The sequence below is a fragment of the Oryx dammah genome, unplaced genomic scaffold (assembly GCF_014754425.2).
Source record: "Oryx dammah isolate SB20612 unplaced genomic scaffold, SCBI_Odam_1.1 HiC_scaffold_22, whole genome shotgun sequence".
NCBI classification, from domain to species: Eukaryota; Metazoa; Chordata; class Mammalia; order Artiodactyla; family Bovidae; genus Oryx; species Oryx dammah.
The window spans coordinates 4127847-4153716 of NW_024070206.1; positions in this window are offsets into that span (position 1 = coordinate 4127847).

The window sequence follows — 25870 nt, forward strand, 5'->3', positions numbered from 1 at the left end:
CAGGGCCATGATCATTTTATCTCCACACATGAGTGATGACATCTCTAATTACAAGTGGGAGCTGCTGAGACTGACTGAGGAGTAGATGCTGGGAGGCTCCTTTACCAGCCACGGATGCACACACCCACCTCAGGCTGCAAGGTTCAAATCTGTGGCTCAGTGAAGTCAGGGAGAACCCTTCTCAGGTGGCTCGGTAAAGAACTGGCCTGTCAATGCAGGAGGCACCTGTTCAATCCCTGGGTCGGGAAGCTCCCCTAGAGGAGGACATGGCAACCCACTCCAGAATTCTTGCTGGAGAACCCCATGGACACGTGGACACAGGAGCCTGGTGGGTTACAGTCCACGGGGTCGCCAAGACGCAGACATGTCTTAGTGACCGAACACACACGTGACATTTACATTCAAGCCACCAATGGGAAAGCTGACGCTGTTAATGCCACAGTGCTGAGGACATAATGTGCTACTCATCTTGTGCTGTGTAAGAAATGACTCAAGACGGAGTAGCTTAAAACAAAACCAAAGTCGGTTATTCTCTCTCTTGGTTTCTGTTGGGTAGAAATCCACACAGGACACAGCAGAGACAGCTGATCTCTGTGCCACAGTGTCGAGGCCTCAGCTGGAAGGCTTGGAAATCTATGGGCTGAAATCATTTTTTGGCTCGTCTGCCCCCATGCCTGGGAGTTCACTCCCAGGATGCTGGCCATTGGCTAGAGGCCAAGGGATGTTGATCAGAACATCCACACATGGTCTCTCCATGTAGCTTGGGCTTGCTCACAAAATTGCTGGGTTCCAAGGGCAAGCATTTTGAGAGAGAGGAAGAGAGGGTGCCGTGGTGGATACTGTAACTTTCTATTACCTTCATTTTAAAGTCACACAACGTCAGTTCTGCTGTGCTCCATTTATAGGGCAGCGACCACCCAGATATAAGGGAACCTGTTTCCTCCAGGTGGAAAGAGTGACTGTCCCATTGTAGAAAGAGCACGTGTGACTTCCCCGGTGGTCCAGTCATCAAGAATCCACCTGCCAGAAAAAAGGACCAAAAAAAAAAAGAAAGAAAGAATTTCAAGACTGGTTCTTAAGCAGGGGGACACAGGTTCGATCCCTGGTCTGGGAACATTCCACATGCCACAGGGCAACTATGCACACGCCAAAGCCCAGTCCAAGAGCTGCATCTACGGACACCTGTGTGCCCAGGGCCCATGCCCTGCAACTAGGGGGTAGCCTCTGCCCTCCAAAGCTAGAGAAAAGCCCACGAGCACCAACAAAGACCCAAGGCAACCAAAAATGCAAAATAGGTCAAAAAATAATAAGGCCAGCCTTACTTTTTAAAAAAGAAAGAGAATGTGACATGAAATAAATATGTAGGTCTTTGGAAAATTAAATCTGTCACAGATGGAACTCAGCAAATACTTACTGAGTAAATACCTGCTCTCAAAGAAGTTAAAATCTGATGAAATAAAACAGAATCATAGAACACTTTTGCTAAATCAGATCTAAGATTAACTATTATTTGTTTCTCAGCTGTTGTTTGTATATCATCAGTGGTATCCAACAGTAGTCTAGATGGATCATGAGATTTTTTTTGATACATAATAAGCATTTGTATTGTCTGAATACTCTGCTTGAGCGAAGGAGACTTAGTTTCAAGTTCCAGCTTGATTTCTGACTAGTTATGTGATCTTGGATAATTTAGTTAATTTCTCCAAACTCATCTTTCATCATAAAATGGAGTGGTTGACCTCAGTTCAGTTCAGTCACTCAGTCGTATCTGACGCTTTGTGACTCCATGGATGCCAGTACACCAGGCCTCCCTGTCCATCACCAGCTCTCAGAGTTTACTCAAACTCATGCATCCAACCATCTCATCCTCTGTTGTCCTCTTCTTCTGCCTTCAATCTTTCCCAACACTGGGGTCTTCTCAAATGAGTCAGTTCTTCGCATCAGGTGGCCAACGTATTGGAGCTTCAGCTTCAGCATCAGTCATTGCAATGAATATTCAGGACTAATTTCCTTTAGGATGGATTGGCTGGATCTCCTTGCAGTCCAAAGGACTCTCAAGAGTCTTCTCCAATACCACAGTTCAAAAGCACCAATTCTCTGACGCTCAGATTTCTTTATAGTCAAACTCTCACATCCATACGTGACCACTGGAAAAACCATAGCCTTGACTAGATGGACCTTTGTTGGCAAAGTAACATCTCTGCTTTTTAATATGCCATCTAGGTTGGTCATAGTTTTTCTTCCAAGGAGCAAGTATCTTTTAATCTCATGGCTGCAGTCACCAACTGCAGTGATTTTGGAGCCCCCGAAAATAAAGTCTGTCACTGTTTCCACTGTTTCCCCATCTATTTGCCATGAAGAGATGGGACCGGATGCCATGGTTTTAGTTTTCTGAATGTTGAGCTTTAAGCCAACTTTTTCACTCTCCTCTTTCACTTTCATCAAGAGGCATTTTAGTTCCTCTTCACTTTCTGCCATAAGGGTGGTGTCATCTGCATATCTGAGGTGATTGATATTTCTCCCGGCAATCTTGATTCCAGCTTGTGCTTCTTCCAGCCCAGCGTTTCTCATGATGTACTCTGCATATAAGTTAAATAAGCAGGGTGACAATACACAGCCTTGATGTACTCCTTTCCCAATTTGGAACCAGTCTGTTGTTCCATGTCCAGTTCTAACTATTGCTTCTTGACCTGCATACAGATTTCTCAGGAGGCAGGTTAGGTGGTCTGGTATTCCCTTCAGAATTTTCCACAGTTTTTTTGATCCACACCGTTAAAGGCTTTGGTATAGTCAATAAAGCAGAAATAGATGTTTTTCTGGAACTCTCTTGCTTTTTCCATGATCCAGCGGATGTTGGTAATTTGATCTCTGGTTCTTCTCCCTTTTCTAAATCCAGCTTGAATATCTGGAGGTTCATGGTTCACATATCGTTGAAGCCTGGCTTGGAGAATTTTGAGCATTACTTTACCAGTGTGTGAGATGAGTGCAATTGTGAGGTAGTTTGAGCATTCTTTGGCTTTGCCTTTCTTTGGGACTGGAATGAAAACTGACCTTTTTCAGTCAGTTGCTGAGTTTTCCAAAGTTGCTGGCATACTGAGTGCAGCACTTTCACAGCATCATCTTTTAGGATTTGAAATAGCTCAACTGGAATTACATCACCTCTATTAACTTTGTTCGTAGTGATGCTTCCTAAGGCCCACTTGAATTCTCATTCTAGGATGTCTGGCTCTAGGTGAGTGATCTCATCATCGTGATTATCTGGGTCGTGAAGATCTTTTTTGTATAGTTCTTCTTTGTATTCTTGCCACCTCTTCTTAATATCTTCTGCTTCTGTTAGGTCCATACCATTTCTGTCCTTTATTGTGCCCTTTTTTGCATGAAAAGTTCCCTTGGTATCTCTAATTTTCTTGAAGAGATCTCTAGTCTTTCCCATTCTATTGTTTTCCTTGATATCTTTGCACTGATCACCGAGGAAGACTTTTTTTAAATCTCTCCTTGCTATTCTTTGAAACTGTGCATTCAAATGGGTATATATATATTTTTCTCCTTTGCTTTTCACTTCTCTTCTTTTCACAGCCATTTGTAAGGCCTCCTGAGACAGCCATTGTGCCTTTTGCATTTCTTTTCTTGGGGATGGTCTTGCTCCCTGCCTCCTGTACAATGTCCTGAACCTTCGTCCACAGTTCTTCAGGCACTCTGTCTATCAGATCTAACTCTTTGAATCTATTTCTCACTTCCACCGCATAATCGTAAGGGATTTGACTTAGGTCATACCTGAATGGTCTAGTGGTTTTCCCTACTTTCTTCAATTTAAGTCTGAAGTTGGCAATAAGAAGTTCATGATCTGAGCCACAGTAAGCTCCCAGTGACTGTATAGAGTTTTTCCATCTTTGGCTGCAAAGAATATAATCAATCTGATTTCAGTATTGACCATCTGGTGATGTCCATGTATAGAGACTTGTGTTATTGGAAGAGGGTGTTTGCTATGATCAGTGCGTTCTCTTGGCAAAACTCTATTAGCCTTTGCCCTGCTTCATTCTGTACTCCAAAGCCAAATTCATTCTGTAATCCAAGTCTATGCCCTGACTAGTAATGCTGAAGAAGCTGAAGTTGAACGATTCTATGAAGACCTACAAGATCTTCTAGAACTAACACACAAAAGAGATGTCCTTTTCATTACAAGCGAGTGGAATGCAAAAGTGGTTGACTTATTATCAACCAAAATTGTCCAAAAACTTTGATATAAAGCAAAAGGATGGCTACATGTCCTTTCAAAATCATATGGGAGTGGGACTTCCCTGGTGGTCCAGCAGCTAAGATTCCATGCTCCCAATGCAAGAGGCCCTGGGACTCGATCCCTGGTCGAGGAACTAGATCCCATATGCTGCGGCTAAAGAGTTCAAACGGTGCAAGTAAGAGTTTGCATGCTGCAACTAAAATTCCACATGCCATCGCAGAAATCCAAGATCCCGTCTAAGATTCCACACGCCATCACAGAGATCCAAGATCCCGCCTAAGATTCCACGTACCGTTGCAGAGATCCAAGATCCCGCCTGCCACAACTAAGACTCAGCACAGACAAATACATAAATATTTTGAAAAGTCAGATTTACTAGCCCAAGGCCTACCTGAAGATCCTCCTGAATGAGTGAGTGAAGTCACTCAGTCGTGTCCAACTCTTTGTGACCCCATCAACTGTAGAGTCCATGGAATTCTCCAGGCCAGAATACTGGAGTGGGTAACCTTTCCCTTCTCCAGGGGATCTTCCCAACCCAGGGATCGAGCCCAGGTCTCCTGCATTGCAGGCAGATTCTTTACCAGCTGAGCCACAAGGGAAACCCAAGAATACTGGAGTGGGTAGCCTATCCCTTCTCCAGCGGGTCTTCCCGACCCAGGAATTGAACCAAGGTCTCCTGCATTGCAGGCGGGTTCTTTACCAACTGAGCTATCAAGGAAGCCCCCAAAGATCGTCCTGCTGCTGCTAAGTCACTTCAGTCGTGTCCGACTCTGTGCGGCCCCATAGACGGCAGCCCACCAGGCTCCCCCGTCCCTGGGATTCTCCAGGCAAGAACACTGGAGTGGGTTGCTATTTCCTTCTCCAATGCATGAAAGTGAAGAGTGAAAGTCAAGTCGCTCAGTCGTGTCCGACTCTTAGCGACCCCATGGACTGCAGCCTACCAGGCTCCTCCGTCCATGGGATTTGCTAGGCAAGAGTGCTGGAGTGGGGTGCCATTGCCTTCTCCAAAAGATCTTCCTAAGCAGCTTTAATTCCCTAGGAGATATATTTTCATTTTTCTTTCTATTTACTCGTAACTAAGACCCATATTCTCTGAAATTATGTGTTACCTCTTAGATTTACAAGACTGGTGAAGATAACTCCCAAGGTAATAGTTTCACTGCCTTATAGGACAGTGTTCTTGCCTGGAGAATCCCAGGGACAGGGGAGCCTGGTGGGCTGCCGTCTTATGAGGTCGCACAGAGTCGGACACGACTGAAGTGACTTAGCAGCAGCAGAATATTAACTAGTTTTGTCTGTAACTTAGAAAACTGATTTTAGGTTACCTTTCCTATCGGACTAAACAAATGTCCATTCATTTAATTCTCTTGTGAACCAGTGTTATCATCCTCCTGGCACCCTCATTAGTTACATAAGTAATTGACATGTGTTCATTTGATAATTGTCTGAGTCAGGTGTTTTGAGTTTTTGAAAATTGTACTTTGGTAGCCCAAAGTTCTATGCACCATGAAAAAAAAAGTAATAGTGTCATAGCAATTTACTAGAAAAAGAGATCTGAAGAGGTTCAGGAAGAATTTTTGAAAACTCTTTTGAAAATGCTTTTTGTAAGAAAGACTTTCAAGAAAAGATCTTGATGGATGTGGATAGTTACAAAATGGAGGAGGGAGCAGTCTATGCAGAAGGGCCAAGTAAGTGGGGAAGTCAGCTGAAACCAGAAAGCCGCGATCTGAAGAGGGTAATAAATAACGTTTTGAAGCTGACCACATGAAAGGCTATTGACAATCTCAGCAGTTCACCCATTGTGAGTTATGAAGATGGAAACCAGCCGTTGTTACGCATTTAAAGCATATTCGTTTTTGTTTGGCATTTTTTGTTGTTGTTTTGCTTTTTCAGCTACGAGGAGGTAGAAATATGATGGCTTCAGTTTACCGTTGTCTTGCGCTGTCTGCACAAGCCTGCCTGGGTGGCCTTTCATGGGGTGAGTTTAGAAAGGAAATGAAATAGTGCTCTTGGTCATAAAGTTTTAATTTTTTTCCCAGAGCTCTGCAGAACAATCCAGTAAAGAAAGCCCGTGTCCACCCAGGAGGTTCGGATTAGCAGTGAGACTTTAGCGTATATAAAAAAAGGAGGTATTCGCAGGTTTTGAAATTTGTTTTTAGAACTCAGGAATTTTTTTTATTCTTTAAATTAAAAGAAAGATTGAGTACAACACTTGGAACCAGCCAAGCCGACCTATTGCAGAAAGCCATGGAAAAGGGAGCCTGTTTAGAAATGTCCTATAACATCACCTTCTTTTTTAACCCTTTTCACTTCTGCTTTGGTGTCTCTACTCTCAGACACTGCTTTTTTCTTTCTTCCAGTTGTAGTAAGTGATGCATAACATAGGGCTTTCCGGTAACTCAGACTGTAAAGAATCTGCCTGCAATGGAGGAGACCTGGGTTTGATCCCTGGGTTGGGAAGGTCCCCTGGAGGAGGAGATGGCAACCCACTTCAGTTTTCTTGCCTGGGAAACCCCATGGACAGAGAGGAGCCTGGCAGGCTACAGTCCATGGGGTCGCAAAGAGTCAGACACGACTGTGTCGCTAACAACATACGTAGCGTAACATTGACTATCTTCATCATTTTGAAGCACACAGTCAGTGGCAGTAAGCACATTCACACTGTTGTATAACCATCACCACCCTGCACCTCTAGAACTCTTTCCATTTTGCAGAACTGAAGCTCTGTACCCATTAAACAAGTCCCAGCTCCCCCTCCTCCTGGTGCCTGGCAACCACCATTCTGCTTTCTGTCCCTGTGACTCTGACTACTTAAGTACTTCATATAAGTGGAATTGTACAATATTTGTCCTTTTGTGACTGGCTGATTTCACCTAGTGCAGTACCCTCACGGTTCATCCACGTTCTGGTATGTGTCAGAATTTCCTTTCTTTGAAAGGCTTGTCCATGGTATACATATAGCACATTGTGTTTATCCATTTATCCATTGATGGATGCCAGAGTTGTTTCTCACTTTTTAGCTGTTGTGAACACTGCTGCTGTGAACACGGGTGCCCCCATATGGCACGCAGCTTTTAAACGCTTACTTAAAAAAAAATGCTAGGCATTGTCCAGGAGACTGAAGCAAGTCCAAAATCCCCTCAGTCTCACAAGGGACTTTTTTGAAAACCTTTTGTCTCTTCCTAATCCTAATCAGACTTCTACCCATTTTCATGAAGAGCAAAGTCGTAAGCTGTGATGGCATCTCAATGCCGCATTTCTGATTACCCTGGATCGGATATTCATGGGCCTCAATCACTGGGTTTTGGGGGAGCTATTACAGTCCTCCTAGCAGATTTCCCAACTCCCCGCACACCTTTCTGGTGTCAGATCCAGCTGTAGAGACCAGAGGAAGGGGAGCAGGTGCTGAAGCCAAACCAATCAGGTTCTTCTTCCTCCGAATTTGGAAAGCATCATTTGACAAGATCTCCAGCAGAAGCTATTAGGAGTCCCTGCCGCCACACTTCCAGACCAGCTCTGGTTCCAGGTTTTGCTTCTGTGAACTGCCCAGCATCACTCAAATGTGTGTGTGCTGAGACGCTCAGTCATGTCTGACTCTCTGCAGCCCCGTGGACTGCAGCCCGCCAGGCTCCTCTGTCCGTGGGATGCTCCAGGCAAGAACACTGGAGTGGGTTGCCAGGTCCTTCTCCAGGGGGCTCTCCCTGACCCAGGGGTAGAACCCCATCTCTGGTGTCTCCTGCACCGCAGGCGGATTCTGCACCCACTGAACCATGGGGGAAGCCCTATCATCCAGATAACCCCGCGCTTTTTGCCTTCGGAGAGCTTGAGTCAATTTCTATTGCTTTTTCTCCAGTGATAAGCTATTCAAAGACTGATGCTTGAATTTCTTCGAGAAATATAGGAATACCATAAAACTCATTCGAGAAGAAAATGACCTCTTCTTATTATGGTCCATTTCTCTCAGCAGGTCTTGAGAGCTATTATTTAAACCTGTCATAACAGAAAGAAAATCTGTCTCTGTTTCCCTCTGTAAACTCCATGTCTGTCTCTGACTCTTTCTGGGTCCGTCTGTCTGTCTTCCTCAGAGGAGGAGAACATAGGAGTACAGAAGGAAGCAGAAGGGATGAGAGTTATGAAGCAGAAACTTCCACTGTGTGAAAAATGAGGAAACTTCCAGAACGGTGTCTGCTCCTTGCTCCTGGGAATGCAAGCCTTCGTACAGGAAGAGGGTGTTTTGATTCAGCGCTTGATTTACCGTCTCCGGCTTCTGGCACCCTCAAAGTAAAGATTCCCTTCGGTTGGAAAGTTATTCCCATCGTGTCTGCATTTTCCATTATTTGCTTTTGTGTTTTTCTTTAAAGGAGAGAATTCCTCCGGAGTCAGAAATTCTCCAAGTGTTTGAAAGACTTCTCTCGTCTGAGCCCTAGCTCAGTCTGCAGGCTCTTTCTTCTAAAGAAATGCTTCTGGAGGCTGTTCGACAAAGCGTTTAAAATGTGGTATTGCTCTCTTTTTTCTGAGCCACATCAAAGAGCACATATTGTTTCCTTTCTGAGAACAGCATTCTTTAATGGTGAGAAAGAACAGGAGACAGGGCGGCCGGCCAGCCCTATCAGAAGAGATACTGCTCAACCTGATTGTGACAAAGGACTGCTTCTCCAATTCCTCGTCACTTTTTGAAATGGAAGTCCAAGCACAGTAATTACGTCCTGGCATATATGTCTCTAAGATGTAATCACGCTTTTCCACTTTAAAAACTCTTTGCGAAGCTGGGTTAATAATTAAACCTCACAGAGCGTTTAATAACATCTAGCAAGCATTCAGCATGAAATATTTAGCGAAACCACAAGTGTTCTTGTTCTTTGATTCAGAAACGTCACTTGCAGGACTTTACGCTGTGTGCATATACGGCATACACTTTCTGTATACGTGTAGTGCAAACTGACAGATAGAACAGGTTGTTGCAGCACTGTTCGTTTGTATATAACGTGACAGCATTTTGGGGGTAGCATTTTTCAGAGTGAAATACAGAACCTACCTGAGCCTCATAAATGCCCTTCATGTTTCATCTATCCAGTGGAAAACGATGCGCTGGTACTGGAGGACCTTTGAGGACATAATTTAGAGACAGAAAGCAGGCGGCAGAGCCAAGCGTGTGCAGCGCTTCTTGGGTCTGGATGCTCAGTGAGATCACCCAAGGAGTTTTTAAAAATACTAATGGCTGGCTCTCTCCCCAGGAGATTCTGATTTATGTGTTCTGGAAAGTTCCCTCAAATAATTCCACAGTACAGCCAAAGTTAAGGAAAGCTGATATATGATATGCCTCTATTTGCTTAAGGAAGGAAAAAAAATATATATATATGGATTTGCTTTTTATAAGCTAAAACTATCTCTAGAAGCATATCCAAGAAGGTGGATCAGTGACTACACCAGGGGTGGGAACTGGCTATAATTTTTCATTTCTATAATTTTCAACCATTTGAATCTTATATCTGTGAGTATATCACTTTTCAAAAAATATACAAATTAAGTAAAAGGTTAGAAGTACTCATCCGCAATGCTACTTGGGAAAGAACGGGTAAAACTATTGAGCAAAATGATCTCTTCCTCTCTTTTCCTTCCACCCTCAAAGGCCAATGTAATTTAAGAGAAAGACGCATGAGGGAGGTAAGTGTGAAAAAAGAATCAAAGAATCAGTTTTGGGGCAGGCCCATCCTTTCTGTTTGGCTTCCCTGGGGCTCAGTGGTAAAAAATCTGCCTGATAAGCAGATGTACGTTCAGTCCCTGGGTCGGGAAGATTCCCTGGAGAAGGAAATGGCAACCCACTCCAGCATTCTTGCCTGTGAAATCCCATGGAAAGAGGAGCCTGGTGGGCTAAAGCACACGGGGGTCCCAAAAACTTGGACACGACTTAGCGACTAAACAACAACAGCAATCCTTTCTGTTTAGCCCAGAATTGGGGCTATGTCAACTGTTGAGGAAGTAAAACACCTATCCATTCATTTGTCCATCCATCCATCCATCCATGCAATAATCTGATAAAACGTATGTTGAGCACTTCATACATGCCAGAAACAGTGACCCTGGTCTTAAGGAACTGAATTGGGCTGGTGAGAAAGAAATTTAAACCAGTAACAAGCATAGTCCAAAGTGATGAGGGCTCCAATAGAGATACGCACAGAATATTTTGCTTTCTTAAATACTTGCTATTCCCTACACCTGATGATGATGCAAATGTAGGAGAGCTCATAGGGAGGGAGTTTTAAGTTTACTGACACTGTGTGTTTTCCTACTGGGGACAAGCACAAAGTGGGTGGTGTGTGTGGGAAAAGGCATGTCCATAATAGGCAAGGAACGCGGGTGTTTTTTCTGCCTCAAAATATCACCCCGGTTCATCAGTTAGACTTTCAGAGCTGATAGGATCTCCATGTTCACAAATATGAACTAGAGTAAGTTTATCACTGACTCCAACTCAAGAGATATCCTCTTCTCTCCCTTTTTCTGGAACTTCCCAATTCAGGTGATTACTCTGGATTGCACTCTCAACAATTCATTTCAATTCAGCTAACAGTTACTGAGTGTCTTTTTATCGGAGACGCTGAGCTGGGCACTGGGGAAGGAAGCGAAACAGGACGTTGTCTGCAGCAGGAGAGACGGGCAACCAACCAGGATTCACTGTGCTGATATGACGCTCCAAGGGTTCATTCTGCCGACATCCTCCTTCTGAGCAAACAACCAGTTCTTAATGCAGAGATCGTTCAAGGTACCAACAAACCTGCAGGAGGGAGTGATTAACTTAGGGTAGAGAGAGAGTTTGGGGCAGAGGTTTGTGTGGGATCAACTGAGGTGGTATTTGAATTGGGACTGAGGAGCGTGCAATTTCATAAAGATGTGCTACAAAGAGTGAAAAATATTTGTTTGGAATTATGCCTTATGGCAGAAAGTTAAGAGGAGCTAAAAAGCCTCTTGATGAAAGTGAAAGAGGAGAGTGAAAAAGTTGGCTTAAAGCTCAACATTCAGAAAACGAAGATCATGGCATCTGGTCCCATCACTTCATGGGAAATAGATGGGGAAACAGTGTCAGACTTTATTTTTCTGGGCTCCAAAATCACTGCAGATGGTGACTGCAGCCATGAAATTAAAAGACGCTTACTCCTTGGAAGAAAAGTTATGACCAACCTAGATAGCATATTCAAAAGCAGAGATATTACTTTGCCAACAAAGGTCCGTCTAGTCAAGGCTATGGTTTTTCCTGTGGTCATGTATGGATGTGAGAGTTGGACTTTGAAGAAGGCTGAGCGCTGAAGAATTGATGCTTTTGAACTGTGGTGTTGGAGAAGACTCTTGAGAGTCCCTTGGACTGCAAGGAGATCCAACCAGTCCATTCTGAAGGAGATCCGCCCTGGGATTTCTTTGGAAGGAATGATGCTAAAGCTGAAACTCCAGTACTTTGGCCACCTCATGCGAAGACCTGACTCATTAGAAAAGAATCTGATGCTGGGAGGGATTGGGGGCAGGAGGAGAAGGGGACGACAGAGGATGAGATGGCTGGATGGCATCACGGACTTGATGGACATGAGTCTGAGTGAACTCCCGGAGTTGGTGATGGACAGGGAGGCCTGGCGTGCTGCGATTCATGGGCTCGAAAAGAGTCGGACACAACTGAGCGACTGAACTGAACTGAACTGATGCCTGAGGAATGCTAGAGTCATGATAATGGCTAGTGAATATCACATACGGGTTTGTGGGGCAGAGAGTTGGATAAGGTAAGCTGGACAAATACACTGGGGTCAGACTGTGAGGTAAGTTTGGACTTCTGTTGCAATGAGGAGTCATCAGGGCTTCGTAGGCATCGAGTGACTTTACAGATGCAGTTGCTTCCCACTGGGGACAGTTAGGAGTGGGGGTGGGGGTGTGAGTACCAGGACTGGTGGCGAATATCCAAATCTGGGGATGCTGAAGTTTCCTAGCTGGCCTTCCATGTCGACAGTTCTGTGTTCGTGGTTCCAGTCCACAGATTCAACCAACCTTGGCTTGTGTGCTGCTAGGTTTAGAGACCCAGGTTGGTTAAATCTGTGGATGTCAGACCCATGACTCCTGAGAGCCCACTGTATGTTTTTGAAAGAAAACTCTAGTCTCAGGATCAAGGAAGGGATATAGTTTGCAGCTGTGCGGTGCAAGGAGGCAAGGATCCTGGTGGTACCAGGTTGGGCCACTAGTTGAGCTATTGCAGTAGTTTTGAGGGCTTGACCTGGAGTTTCAGAAACAGGGAGAGATGAAGAGAATCAACTAGACATGGGAGAACAGCCTTCACTTTTGTGGCGTTGTGATGATGGAGCTGGGGAGCACTGCAGAAAAAGTAAGCTTCAGAGGGAAAGTCCTGATGCTGGTTTTGATCATGTTGAGTCTGAAACGTTTGTGAAACTCCCAGAAGAAGAGGATCGTCAGTATTTGGAGGATCGGAGCTGCTTGGAAGACCCCCTCCTTCCGAGGGGCATCTTACATCTCACTGAAACACACTTGCTTCTCTGCTTTCTCCACTCACAGCGGATTTCAAAAATAAAACAGCAACTTGGAAAGGAAATGCTGATCTGATGGATGCTGGAAACTACAGAGGACACAGAGGAAAACTATAAAAACAGACAAAAGCAACAGACAGCCAAGCACCGTGACCACATTTCATAACTTACTGAACCAATTTCGGGATAGTAACTTTAGAAGTCTGGCTGCGTTTCATTCTAGCTGTTAACCCTCAGGAGATGTTTAGGTTATGACTTGCATGCTCTGTGTAAGAAAACAGGAGAGTGCGTCATATATTGGAGAAATTTTCCATTAAAAACAAATATGTCCAAGGTTTGGCACTTAAAGGGATAGAGCAAAACTTTTTAATTAACTATTTTATCATGGGAAATAAAACATAAAATTGACCATTTTTATTGTTTTAAATGTACAATTCACTGGCCCTAAGTATGGTCACAGTGTTGAATAATTGTCACCACTATTTCCAGAACTTTTTCATCATCCCAAATAAAGGCTTTGTACCTATAAACAGTAGCTTTCCATTTTCTCTCTCCCTATTCCCATTTCATTTTCTGTCTCTGTGAATTAGATTTCTCTACATAGCCCATATAAACGGAATCATACAATATTTTTCTTTTTTGTGACTGACTTATTCACTGAGCAAATGTCCTTAAGCTTCACCCATGTTCAAGAATGTATCAGAATTTCTTTCCTGAATAATAATTCTCTCTCTGTATATATATAATAATAATCCTATATAAATATATATTATATAAACATATATAATCCTATGTAAATATATATATAAATATATATCACATTTATCCATTGATAGACACTTGGGTTGCTTCCACTTTTTTGGCTATCGTGAATACTGCTGCTATAACCATGGATGTACAAATAACTTTTTGAGTCTATGCTTCCAGTTCTTTTAGATTTATAACCAAAAATTGGATCAATATATAATCAGAAGTGAAATCACTGGATATGTGATAATCCTGTTTTTAAGTCTTTGCAGAACTGCCATACTGTCTAAAATAAATCCTTTGGTGTTTTTCTTTTAAAATATTTATTTATTTCTGGCTATGCTGAGTCTTCATTCCTCCACACGGGCTTTTTCCAGTTGCCGCAAGCTGGGGTCGCTCTCTAGGTGTGGGGCACGGCCTTCTCATTATGGTGGCCTCTCTTGTCCTGGAGAATGGGCTCCAGGGGCTCCGGCTTCAGTAGTTCTGGCGCGTGGGATTAGTTGCTCCAAGGCACGTGGGATCTTCCTGGACCAGGGATCAAACCCGTGCCCCCCCGCATCGGCAGGTGGATTCATAACCACTGGACTATCAGGGAAGTCCCTGATCTTTCTCTTTACCTAACTGCTCCCCGTCTGCCAAGGTCCTCACCGGGTTCTGTCTGTTCCAGGAGGTCCTTAATGGTCTCCTCCACAATCCCTGCTGTATATTTTGTACCACACCATCTGGCATCTGACTAAACACTCCGCTGTGTTATCTGATCCTGCTTCCCCTGGGGTAGTTCTATACCCCAGCTTAGACTGCCAAGCCCCCATTTTCAGCCTCGTTGTGTTCAGGACTGTCCTCCTTTCCCGTTACATGTAGCCCAGAGGAGAGGATATTGTAGATATTCAGGAAAAAGCACTGATGCATTGTTTAAAGAATCTTCAGAAGGAAGCATGGTACCATAAACTTTCGTCTCTCATGTTTTAGGGGATTTGCTGGATAGTAAAGCTATTTTGTAAGAGAACCCAGAGAAGCTCCCACATGAAGTAGGAGGTGTAAGTGACATGAGCTGAGACAAAGAGATTGTGGCTGGGTTGACATTAACGTTGAGTATTAATGAAACAAAGCTGAATTTTAATCTTGGCCTTAGTATGGCTTTGTGGCCTTAGACAATTTATTAACTTCTCTGAGTCTTAATTGCCCAATCAGCAAAATGAGGTTGACATAGTATCACTTTGCAAGCTCTTGATGGAGCCGACCTGGAAAAGGTTCAGAGTAAGAAAATGTTGCCCAGCAAGGAGATCAAAACCAGTCAGTCTAAGAGAAAATCAACCCTGAATAATCACTGGAAGGACTGATGCTGAAGCTGAAGCTCCAATATTTTTGTCACCTGATTCCAACAGCTGACTCATTGGAAAAGACCCTGATGCTGAGAATGATTGAGGGTAGAAGGAGAAGAGGGCATCGGAGGATGAGACAGTTGCATGGCATCACCGATGCAATGGACATGAACCTGGGCAAACTCCGGGAGGTGGTGAGGGAAAGGGAAGCCGGGTATACTGGCGTCGACGGAGTCACGAAGTGCTGGACACAACTGAGCGGCTGAACAACAACAAGAAAATGTTGGCCACCTGCCCTTCTCCTTCTCAAATTCTCCTCTCTCTGTCTGTCTTCTGGGTTAAAGTGGAAGTCATGGGTTTTAGTCTTCCTTCTCTTTTTTACTTCCCAGGAGTGTGTCTGAGAGCAGTGTTGGTGTTTTTAAAACTGTAGATGTTCTTATTACTCAGGAGGTCAAAAGACAGGGAGATGACTATCATTGAAAAGATAGTCTGGGCACTTCCATGGTGGTCAAATGGCTAAGACTCCAAGATTCCAGGGCACGGGGCCCAGGTTCGATTCCTGGTCAGGGAATTAGATCCCACCTTTTGCAACTATCATATCCCACTGGCCGCAACTAAGACCTGGCACAGCCAAATAGTTTTAAAAAGAAAAGATAATTTCTTGTTCAAATGCCCTCAAAACAGAAGCAAGAACCCACGTGGGGCCACGCAGGGAAGCACTGGGACTTGGTCGGGGGCAGAAGGGTGAAGGGGGCCGTGGAGGGGAGACCTCGTGGCAGCTCCCCGGGAAGGCCTGGTGGCTGCAAGGCAAGCAGAGTGGGCATGCGCAGTCTCTTACGCGTGTCCAGCTCTTTTCGACCCCATGGACGGTAGCCCGCCCTGTTCCTCCGTCCGTGGGATTTCCCAGGCAAGAATACCAGAGTACTTCCTCTTCCAGGGGATCTTCCAGACCCAGAGATCGGATCCACATCTCCCGCACTGACAGGTGGATTCTTTATCCCCGGGCCACCTGGGAAGCCCTGGGGTAAGCCGGGCAGAGGGCTTTTGGACTCGCTAGTCTGAACAATTCCGCGGGCTCTGTAACATAGGGGCTGTCTCTCTGGTACCTGGCTCTGGGATGATTAGGGCAGAGAAACCTTGCCTCCTGGACTCTAAAAGCCACTTGGAGGAGGTGCTTGGATGGACAGGCTCTGGGTTGGTTAGTTTGCATCTGAAAGGAGCCTTCCCAGGTGAGTCGTTTGCTATCTTAGAAGTGGCTAGCCCTAGGAGGGGGCTCTCTCTCCAGTCTATCTCCCCAGATGCTGGAGCATCAGGAATAGAGACAATTCGAAAATGTAACAGAAAACAATTGGTGTGTGAGGAATGCAGACTGATTCTCAAATACAGAGGTTATGATTCCTAATTTCCCAGGACCTTTGTCCCAAGCCTGCCCCTATAACTAAAGAACCACTCAATCTACTGGTTAGAGAAGAATAATCATTAGAAAAATAGCCTTTCTTTCCCTCAGTTCCCCAAAGATTCTGACTTTCTTAGGCTCTCTCAGTTTTCTCTAAGCTCCCTTTACACAGAGAGGCTTTAAAGTCTTGAAGATAAATATCTCCAGGAGGTTAACAGAATGACCTCAATGGGAAGAAAATGAAATCCTCCCTGGAAAATTTCAAGGCAGGATGGCTCTCTTCCAAAGAGAAAACCTGGGGAAAAAAAATTAACAAGAATACTCATAAACATCATAATATTTTCAGACGAGGGTTGGGACTCAGCTGCAAGACTTCACTGAAGTCTAAGCTTGAAAAAAGACTTTGAAATAATAAGCCTCGCTTCATGTTAGGAACGCCTGCAAACTGTAGTAATTTCTACCTAAGAGGCTTTGTGTCCAAACATGTCATTTGAGAGCCCAGGCGGACAAAGGAGAATGCCCGTGGAAACAAGGCCCCCATTCAGCTCGGCAGCTCCAGAGCGCTGGATTTCCTCCCTGGGCTCCAGAACATTTTCAGCCACGTTAGGCACCAGTTTCAGACTCAGTGGGAAGCAAATTTAAGTGTCTCTTTTGGTGAAAAACAATGAGAATGCTGTATTTCACAAAAGAAGGGAACCCTATCACTCTTGGAGTGGCAGACCTGGGCTCAACGGTTCAGCTGAACAGCTTGTGCTCCCAAATGTTGAATTCTAAAACCACCTTTGGGCTGGCAAAACTTATCCCAAAGGGGAAATGCCTAGATGAGCCTCTGAGCACAGATTCTTCAACAAGCCAGGAGAAGATGTTATCCTATTTGTACTTGTCTTGGTGTTTGTGAGGCTACGTGAACGGGTGGAGGACCCGAGGGCCAGAAAGCAGCCTGCGGTGCTGACACCACACAGTGATAGGAGAGTGGAAAGGCATACTCCAGCAGGCCCCGGGACCGGTTCCGTGGAAGACGATCTCTCCATGGACTGTGGCTGGGGGTGGGGAGGATGGTTTGGGATGATGCAAGGGCATCACATTTATTGTGCATGCTATTTCTGTTATTATTATATCAGCTCCACTTCGGATCATCAGGCATTCGATCCTGGGGGTTGGGGATCCATGGTGGTTCACAGTCACCAGTTCATTCAGTCACACACGCATTCAGTTATCAGGCATATACTGATCGCTACCACGTGCCAGGCACCACTGGCAACAGCAACTTCTCCCAGACATGAGCGGCTTTGGCTCAGAACAAGCTTTCTTATGGGCTTCACAGCTGGCTCAGTTGTAAAGAATCCACCTGCCAGTGCCGAAGACACCAGAGACACAGGTTCGATCCCTGGGTTGGGAAGATCCCCTGGAGAAGGAAATGGCAACCCACTGCAGTATCCTTGCCTGGAAAGTTCCATGGACAGAGGAGCCTGGAGGGCTACAGTTAGCGGGGCCACAAAGAGACGGACAAAACTGAGCACACACACTCTATGGCATGGTCTGGCGGGAGAACTAGAAAACAGCACGTTGGGTGGAGAGTGGGAGACGCTCATACCTGCAGTGGAAGAGAAAAAAAGGCTTTCCTCAGCTGCAGAAGAAAGGAGAAAGGCGGGATGGAGCCTGAGGCACAGATTAGAGAACTTGAGGGATATCAGATCAGATCAGGGAATGGAGCGGAGAGCTCTGGTCACTAAAAGGAAAGACTGAGCAACTAAGGGTTGAGAAGTAAACGGAAAAATTTCACTATCAAGCAAGGACCCAATCAAGCACAGCTCCAGGCTCTAGGGGATGCGTTTAGGGGAGGAGAGATGGGCCTGTTAGCAATGCTGAAGGGTCATAAACCATCTTCAGTCTCAGTTTAGGAGAGCAAAGTCTCTGAGTGTGTGTCTATGGACTTGTCAGTTATACAAGCCCTGAACTTGTTAGAAGTGGTCAGCTGTGGGTGCTGGGGACGTTCAGCTCCCCCACCATGTGAGTGAGCTGCCCATATTGGGAGAGGCCAGGCCAGAGGTCGCCATGCTTAGGATGGGGGTGGACAGTGCATGGGGTAAGACCCTACTACCCTCACCAGTCCCTGCTCTTGCATGCATGCTAAGCCCTCGTGGCAGGAGGGACCTTGAAATGTGCCACCTCCCCCCACCCCTCCACTGTCCCATCCCCCCTGCCCACCAAGGTGTCCTGTCCTACTCCCAGGCTCTGGGGACGTGATGCAATAGCGTGCCCTGCCTGCATCACATTACATGGCAAAAAGGGAGTCAGCAGGTGTCATTAAGGTTAGCAATAGCTTGACTCAGGGTTGATCAACAGGCATATTACGTGGGTGGGCCTAACTGAATAACTTGAACCCTTTGAAAGCAGAGAGCTTCAGCGGGCTGAGGGCAAAAGGAGGGGGTCACAGAGACTGACAATGTAAGGAGCTGATGCCCCTTTGCTAGCTCGAAGATGGCGAGATCCCACGTAAGGAGCAAAAGAGCAGCCTCAGCAGACAGCCAGCTAGCGAACAGGCACTGGAGTCCTCTAACCACAGGAGGTGAGTTTGGCCAACAATCTGAATGAACTTAGAAGTGACTTCCTACCCAGAGCCCAGCTTAGCTCCCATTTTGTTTTCAGTCTTGTGATGCCCAGAGCAAAGCACTCGGTTGAACCTAACCTAAAGAACTGCAAGTTAATAACCAGGGGCTGTTCTGAGTGCCTAAGTATGTGGCTTTTGTTACGCAGCAATGGAAACCAATACAACCTTGTGGGTGTTGGACACTGAGCTGGATAATACAGAGACATATTTGCTGCCTTCAAAATCTCCCATCCTGTGGGGACGACACAGGCAGGCTGGTGCAAAGAAACGCAGAACTGGACTTCCCTGGTGGCCCAGAGGCGAAGAGGCTGCCTGCCAGTGCAGGGGATACAGGTTCGGTCGCCGGCAGGGAAAAGTTCACATGCAGGGGCAGGGAGGTGGGCAGGGGGGCAACCAAGCCCGTGCACCATGACTACTGAGCCCGGGCTCAAGAGCCAACGGGCAGCGACTGCTGAAGCCCACGTGCTCTAGAGCCCGTTTTCCACAAGAGGGGCCCCTGCAATAAACCACGAGAGAAAGCCCATGCACAGCCCTGAGGCCCCCGGGGGGCAGCAGACCCAGCACAGCCGAAAATTAAAAATTAAAGAAGAAACGTGGGGTTAAAGAGGGGCGCGGAGAAGTCTCTGAGAGATCACTGCCGAGATGTTCTGGGAAGAGGGGACTCTGGGCTGTGATGGTAAGGCCTGGGATCAGGGAGGCAGTGAGTGGCTCCAGTTATAATACGAACCCCAACATTTAGGTGGTCCTGGCGCCCCAGGTGTGCTCTGTGGAGGGCTGGGGATACACACGAGAGCAAATCCCCCCCCTCTTTTTGCTGATCAGAATCAATGGGAAGACAATCCAGAAGGCCCGACTGCAGAGCACATGGAACTCTGCTCCCTGTCACGTGGCAGGTTGGGTGGGAGGGGAGTTTGGGGGAGAATGGATACACAGGTATGTATGGCTGAGTCTCTTTGCTGTTCACCTGAAACTATCACAACGTTGTCAGCTAATCGGCTACACCCCAATACAAAATAAAAAGTTTAAAAAAAGCAGCGAGAATTTAGTTAAGGGAAAGATATAGGGACCAAAAGGCCGTTTTTGCTAAAAATTAATGGACTGCCCCTTATTGCGTTTGTCACAGATACTATTCATAGACCATCTCTATTTTCCTGTAAGAAATGCTGCTAGTGCCCAGTTATCCAAAATTCTGTTTCTTCTCCACAGTACTTTATAAAATGGCAACACAGGAAAATAAAAGGAACATTGGGGAACCCAGGGGAGATTAAGCTGTCAGCCAGCTGAGGCAGGTCCTCTCTTGGGGACAGATTCGTTCCTGCTCGTTTTATCTCTGCAGACTTTTCCCCAGGACCCCATCGGAGGAGCGTGTTAGTGAGGAAGACATGCCTCTGCTGCTCCTCTGCTCTCAGACGGGGTGGGGGGGGGAGGGGGTCTGGTAGGGTGGGCAGCAGCTGATGGGGAGGGTGAGGGGAACTAACGCTTACTAACTGTGGCCTGTGCGGTCCCCAGAAGAAACGCTCTTCAAGGGTGTCATTTGCATCCTGCCAATTAGCATCTCGAATGACCTTAACAAATGACTGGGAAGACCTCCCCTGGCTTTTGCCACATCAGCAGCTTGCTTTGCCCATAGCTGTGTGTCTCCTTCAGATTCCTTGAACATTTGCCCTCTTCCTTCCCAACCTAAAAGGTGAAGACCTGGAGACTCCAGTGACGGAAAGAGGTTCAACTGCCCAGACCCATCTCTCAGCTTCCACTCACTTACGTATCTGTCTTGAGTTTATATGTGGTTTTTCAGTTCTTTTCCATGATAAGTTACTATCAGATATTGAGCGTAGTTCTCTGTGGGCGCACGCTCAGTCGTGTCCGACTCTCTGAGATCCTACGGACTCCAGGGGATCTTCCCGACCCAGGGATCAAACATGTGCTTCCCGTGTCTCCTGCACTGACAGGTGGATTCTTTACCACTGTGCCCCCCGGGAAGCCTTAAGGATCTGTCTTCAGTATGGCTATTGGTTGAATGTTTGTGTCCCCCTCAAACTCAAATGTTGAAATCCTAACCCCCAAGATGATGGTAGCAGGAGGTGGGGCTGGAGGGGTGATTAGACCACGAAGGTGGAGCCCTCGAGAGTGGGATTGGAGCCTTTCTAAGGAGACCCAAGATAGCTTCCTTTACGCTTTCTGCCACATGAGGACACGAGGGAAAGGTGAAGGTCTATGAAGGAGTGGGCCATCACCAGACATTGCATCTTGTGGGGCTGTGAGTTTGGGCTTTCCAGCCTCCAGAACTTTGAGAAATAAATGTGTGCAGGTTTTTTTGTTTGTTTGTTTTTGTTCATGTTGTCTTGGCCGCACTGCACAGCTTGTGGGACATGGACCTTAGTTCCTCAACCAGAGATTAAACCCGGGACCCGGGCATTGAAAGCACAGAGTCCCAACCCCTGGACCACCAGGGAATCCCCAGTGTCGGTTGGTTATACGCCGTCTGGTCGGTGGTATTTTCTATGGCATCCTGAACACAGTAAGACAAGTACCATGGAACCTGTCTAGGGGTTTGGGCACAGGAGGGAAATTGAGGATGGACGCGGTGCTGATTCACTCATTGTGACATGATTAGCTTCTTGAAGGCGCCCTTGCCCTCCTGTGATGGCAGCCTGTGAGTACTGTCGTGCAGGACGTGTGTTCAGCCTTGCTGCAGTGGTTTGCTCACTTGTCTCCTGCAGGGAAGTTTCTGCCTCGTGGCCTGCCACGACTTGTTCCCGACCACCTGTCTAGTTTCGTGTTTGGAATTCTTTCCTCCATACAGAGAGCTGCAGCCACTCTGAGCTCTTTTCTCCTTGTGCCCTTTCTTCTCCTTTGAGAAAGCATTCTCTCCATCTAGAAGCTTCTGGACACCTCCTCTCTCCTAGGCAACGCTTTTTTTTTTTTAATGGGGAAAGTGTTTTTTCTTTATTTCCTTATTTGTTTGGGGCTGTGCTGGGTCTTCACTGCTCTGGGGGCTCTTCTCTAGTTGTGAGCAGGGACTGCCCTCGCGTAGCGGTCCTCAGGCTTGCTTCTCGGTGTGGTGGCTTCTGCTGTCGTGGAGCACGGGCTCTCGGGCATGTGGCCTTCAGTACTTGTGGCTCAACGGCTCAGTAGATTGTGGTTCCCACTTTCTGGAACAGAGGCTCAATACTTGTGGCACATGGACTTAGCTGCTTTGAGACACGTGGGATCGATCTTCTTGGCCCAGGGAACAGACTTTGTCCCCTGCATTGGCAGGCAGATTCTTAACCACTGGACCACCGGGGAAGTCCCAGGAAGCCTTCTTCTTCTTCAAGTCTCGGAGCAAACTCTAGCACTAATACACTCTCTGTGAGGCTCTCAAACACACAGGGGGGGGCTTCTCCAGGCTCCCGCCAAACCTGAGTGACATGTGCTACAGTCACCGTCCGCTTGCCTGAAAGGCCCTCCCCTGGACTCAGCTGCTTGAGGTCAAGATTCTGTTTTGTTTTGCTTATTTTTGTATTTGTATCAGTAACATTATCTTACTTCCATAACACATATTTGCTGCCCGAACGACTGTAGAGATTACAGGGTGTTGTGGAGGTGATGTGTGTAAAGGGCCTGCTTTCTAGCAATGCTCATCCACTACAGGCGTTCATGCCCTGTGGAGCGTCTCTTGGGAAAACAGAGATCACACTGGGAAGAATGCAGAACCCTTTAGAGTGAAACCACCGGAAATGCCAATATCCCTGGGGGGAGGGTTTATTTGAGGTAGAAGCAGAACAATAAGACTTTGGAAAGTACTTCTGAGACGTTCAGCTTTGGGGAATTTTTGGTGGATGATACATTAGGGAAGAAAAAATCAGATCCCAGCTTACCGTCGGCGCTGGTGCTCACCTGCAGTCTTGTTGATTTCACATGCTGTCCGCCTTAGGCAGAGCAAACACACCCTTGTCTCCTTCCCCAGCGTTTGCACGTGAGCTAACATGTACATGGGAGCATTAGGTCCGTTTGCTCTCTAATCACGGTTCTTGTGCTCAACAGTGATGAGCAAATAGTGTGATAAGCTGTCATTTAAAAAAAACTTAACAGAGGAAAGAATAGAAGATTTGGAGTCAGAAGACTCCCCAAGTTCAGCCTTGACTCTGTCACTCTCTGCTTCTGTGATCTTGTCAGGCGGGTGTATTCTCCTCGGTTCTGTCTCATCACAACAAAGATTTGGAGCGACAGACATTAAAGCCCTCGGTGCGTCACATCTCTCGGGTCTTGGACAAACCATGATATAGCTCTTAGACAAATCAGTGTTACAGCTCTATTTTATTTAGAAGATAGCAGGAGAATCCATCCTCGAAGCATGAGGGCATGCCAATCCAAGGACGCGAAGAGAAGAGAGTGGAGAAGAGATGAGAGCGCATGCACGCGGGGGGTGGGGGTGGGTGGGGGGGGGGGGGGGGGGGTAGGGGTGGGTGGGGAGGGGGTGGGGAAGGGAGAGGGAGAGGGAGAGGGAGAGCCCTTTGGCTCCTCTTTTTATGTTTTTTTCTCCCCCCTGGGCCTGCCCTATGCAAATTGCGCTTAGTCAGGAGTGCTGTTCTACCTGAAGTCCTCACTCCGGTCCTCCGACCTTCCTCTGACCTTCCTCTGTTCTATTTTCGTGAGCTTTTCTCTTTCTTGTCTTTTAGCCACCGCCATTTTGGACTCCATTTCCCTATTCTAACTACCTAACATTCCCCCCTCAAGAGATGGGAAGCCCAATTCTTTAGGAATAGGGGCATCGAGGTCTTTCTGGCTACTTCCTGCTGAACAGGGATGGCGAGGGGTATTGGGCCTCCCCCTCTTGCTAGTGTCAAGCCTCAGAGTCCCCATCTAAGGGTGGGTGATATTTTCCGTGGTCGGCTGCAGTTTTATATCTTTGTTGAGCTGGCGCTGCATGTTGTAGCTCGTTGACCTGGTCAGAGACAAAACAGGTTAGGCGATGGATAATACATGGAGCAGCGTCAGTATGGCACAACAAGGGCTAAGAGGGGCATTGGCCAATTTTAAATTCACATCGCCAGGATGGCTCAAGTCCCTCCTTGTTCAGGGATCAGAAGATCTATCTCCTATCTGTTTTGGAGTACAATCTCTGTCAAGCTATGTTGGCTCTTTCTACTTTTTCTGAAGATTGAGGCCTCCAGGCACAATGGAGATAATAAGTAATGCCCAATGCTTTAGAGACCCCTTGGGTGACCTTAGAAGTAAATGATGTCCCATTGTCACTTTGTAATGACCTGGGCAGATCAAGTCTTGAAATGATTTAATGGAGCAGTTTTTTTTACCACCTCTTCAGCTTTCTCAGTCCAGGTGGGAAAGCCTTCAATCCATCCTGTGAATGTATCTATCATGACTAATAGGTATTTATACCCTTGAGAAACTGGCATCTGGGTGAAGTCCATCTGCCAGTCCACTCCTGGGTAGGTCCCACGTCGTTGGACGGGCTGGGCCAGCTGGGGTCTTTGAGCTCCTTGGGGGTTGTTTAATTGGCAAGTGGGACAAGAAGAGACCACTTGCCTTATAGTTGTTTGGAGGCCTGTTCTCTGAAGGACCTTTCTAGTAATTTTTGAAGGGCCTTTTTCCCTAAATGAGTGGTGGCATGTAAGGAGTTAACCAACTTCCATTGGAGATTCCCAGGCAGAAAAAGGAGTCTCTCCTTTTGGAACCACCCCATATGATCTTCTTGAAAGCCCTCACTCTTAGCTTTAAGAGTCTCACCTTCAGTATATGAAGGGGTTTCTGGCAAATCAGTCCTTGGAACGAAGGTGGCAACCCCTATTAGGTCATTGTTCTGTGATGCTGCTCTCCTAGCTGCCTGACCAGCTGCTTGGTTCCCTCGTGCCACTTCCGTGCTCCCTTTTTGGTGTCCCTTACAGCGGGAGACTGAAACCTCAGCGGGCAGATGGACCGCCTCCAAGAGCCTAAGGATTTGATCACCATATTTGATTGGGGACCCTCAGGTGGTCAAGTGGCCCTTTTCTTTCCAAATCGCCGCGGGTGCATTTGCACCAGAAAGGCATACTTGGAGTCAGTGTAAACGGCTATTCTTTTTCTTTTTCCCAGCTCTAAAATTCGAGTCAGGGCTATGAGCTCAGCCAGTTGGGCTCAAATAACTGATGGCAGAGGCTTGGCCTCTATGGTCTCGAAATTGGAGACTACTGCGTACCCGGCTCTTCTTCTTCCATCCAAGACAAAGCTGCTCCCTTCGGGGCACCAGATTTCCTCAGGATCGGTCAGAAGACCTTCTGACAGTTCCTCTCGGGGTTTTGTCCAGGGGTCCAAGGTTTCTAGACAAGAGTGAAAGGGGAGAGAGCCCTCGGGGGCAGGCAGGAGAGTGGCTGGGTTAAGAACCTCACAAGGGGATATAGTGAGGCCTGGATTTTCCCTCAGCACTACTTGATATCTGAGGATTCTTTGATCAGACATCCATAAATGGCGTCTCCCATTTAGGAGTTGCTTTACTTGGTGGCTGGTAAAAATAGTTAGTTTGCCCCCAAAGGAGAGTTTTAAAGCATCTTCTATCATGACTGCAATAGCTGCAAGATTTCGAAGGCAGAGGGGCCAGCCTCGGGTGGTTGGATCGAGCCTCTTGGATAAGTAAGCTACAGGCTGGGGCTCAGATCCCAACCTTTGAGTTAACACTCCCAAGGCTATTCCCTCTCTCTCATGGACATAGAGTTGGAATGCTTTTTCTGGGTCCGGCAGCCTCAAGGCAGGTGCCTGAGTTCAGGCCTGGTGTAGTGTGGCCTCTGCCTTCTTTTGAGGAGTTCCCCACACCAGTGGGATTGAATCATCCTGTCCCTTTAAGCTTTCATATAGGGGCTGGGCAATTAGACCATAGTTGGGTATCCAGATTCTACAATATCCAGTTAGCCCCAGGAAAGTTCGTAATTGTTTTCGAGTCGTGGGGGAGGGCCACTGGAGGATTCCTTGTACTTGATCAGAGGACAGCCTCCTGGACCCGTGTGTAATCTGAACTCCCAGGTAAGTGACCTTTGTCTCGACCATCTGAACCTTAGCACAGGAGAC